The following is a 1919-nucleotide window of genomic DNA, read 5'->3' as shown; positions in this document are numbered from 1 at the left end:
AAGAGTGAGAACACATTTATACAAGTACGTGTAGTGAATAATACCAAAAACCCCAAACAAAGCATACCTGCTGATATGGAATCAAGGGAATAAATTCCTAAATTATGTAATTATGTAAATAATTTATGTAAATAAAATATATTTTTAACATTTTTTTGTCCAAAAAGTCGTTTTTAGACAAGCATATCCTGAGACAGCGTGTGTGTGCGTGTGCTGAAAATGTTTCAAACTTGAAGCTTTCATGGAAACAACACAAGTAAAAGCTGAGAATCACATTCCCAATATAGTAGTGACATTTAATTACAGGTTTTCAATCCATATAATGCACAGCATACTGTACAGTTACAACCATGATATGAACAAAATACAAAGCTTGACCAATACCAACATAGTTACAATTAACAATACCAAAACTATATACACACAGTTTCGATTTTCAAAGCAACATTAACAGAACAAAGTGTCATTTGACTTTTTACATGATTTTAACACCTTCAAATATTCTGTTTTACAATCTTTTAAATATAGCTTTTTGTGCTAGGTGGATTATCTTCACAGGTAAAGGTAGTCAATCAGAGAAGAAGATGACAAGAAAGGAAACTTTTTCTTGTGAAAGTGAGATTTAAATAATTTTTGTGGTGAAGTGTTTGAATGATGGCTGGTACAGAGGACGATCACACTATGAGTGTGAGTTGCTGTCAAAATATTATATTCCTCCTAGAGCAAAGCTGTGAATGACTCTCTAGTCTTTCGCCTGCTCACCCAGTTCCCGAGAAAAGTCGCATCCGCTCTTTGGAGAGTTCATAAAGCCACACCCACTCTACCCAGAGCAGACATATCAAACACGAAACTGCTTCTCTTGCCATGAAACTACTGCATGAGTACAAATCTTGATGTAGATAAACTGAACATCTGCAGACTCAGTTGAGTACAGTTGAGTGCCACAAAAAAGCTGAGAGTTTTTCAAATTCAAACTGGTATCAGCTTAATTAGAGCTCATAGACATGGAAAGAGTTGTCTGTGTAATTAGACTTGAATCTAACACTCACTGTAGTGTTCTCAGCAAGCATGACTCTACAGAACAGAAACACTTCTTCGGATATAATTTGCTTTGTTTCCATTTCTATGGTGTTCCCCTCTCTCCCCTGCTCCAGCACAATTTCTTCTTCGGTGACCGGTTTTGGGACCTTCACCCATCCGTAGACAAGATAGGTTCCAGTTTTATTAGCTGTGAAGATGTCATATCTTCCCAGCTGATCGGTCACTACAGAAGAAATGGAAATATCTCCCATTAATACAAGGCAACATTTACATCTGATGAGATTTTGGAAGCAGCTGAAATCTAAACGACACTTACTTTTTAGTTTGCAAGTCATGATGACTTTTGATGTGTCACTCAGTGCTGGAGCATCCTGAAGATAGATTAGTTATAAATATAAGTGAACGAACATATCAATGACAATTCATATATGGAAGACTTTCTATTACTGATATGAAGTGTTTCTTACCTGGTTCCATGAGGGTTTGAACAGAAAATAATGAAGGATGAAGCCCGCAGCCAGAGCCACAACTATCCCTGCCATGAAAGTCAGTGCACACTTAATCAAGCCATGTGAACCTCTGGGCTGAAGACTGTCTTCCATGCAGTCTGTCTGGATTTTCACCTCCACTAGTTTATCCTGCTGTTCTGCCTGTTGTCTGTCCATATTGAGTGAAGTGTTTACTTGCTGTGTGCTGCTCTTAATATAGCCCATTTCTTCCCACGTACAGACAGTGAAAGTGGGAATCCCGAGCTCAATTCCCGCCCCATGCAATAAAAAGCAAATAGAAAGGGACAAGGGAATCCCTTTACACCCACGCATAAGAGCTGGTTTAATGATTACCCTTTTTCTTTTTCTGTTTTTGTTTACGGCAGTTTA

The 1919-nt window shown here is 37.9% G+C and overlaps 1 long non-coding RNA gene across 1 annotated transcript; it reads right to left on the bottom strand.

Moving 5' to 3' along the window:
- Positions 1–335: 335 nt before the first annotated feature.
- On the bottom strand, positions 336–1684 carry LOC146641146 (uncharacterized). Its single transcript, XR_014909531.1, has 3 exons — positions 1509–1684; positions 1358–1412; positions 336–1264 (listed from the first exon to the last, which is right to left on the bottom strand). It is a non-coding gene; the product is annotated as an uncharacterized LOC146641146 (long non-coding RNA).
- Positions 1685–1919: the final 235 nt, after the last annotated feature.

Source organism: Rhamphochromis longiceps, linkage group LG23 (genome assembly GCF_057381845.1).
Source record: "Rhamphochromis longiceps isolate RC_006_pf linkage group LG23, R_longiceps_female_GT1.1, whole genome shotgun sequence".
NCBI classification, from domain to species: domain Eukaryota; kingdom Metazoa; phylum Chordata; class Actinopteri; order Cichliformes; family Cichlidae; genus Rhamphochromis; species Rhamphochromis longiceps.
The sequence above is the reverse complement of the archived record's forward strand: the minus strand, read 5'-3'. Positions and strand labels throughout refer to the sequence as shown.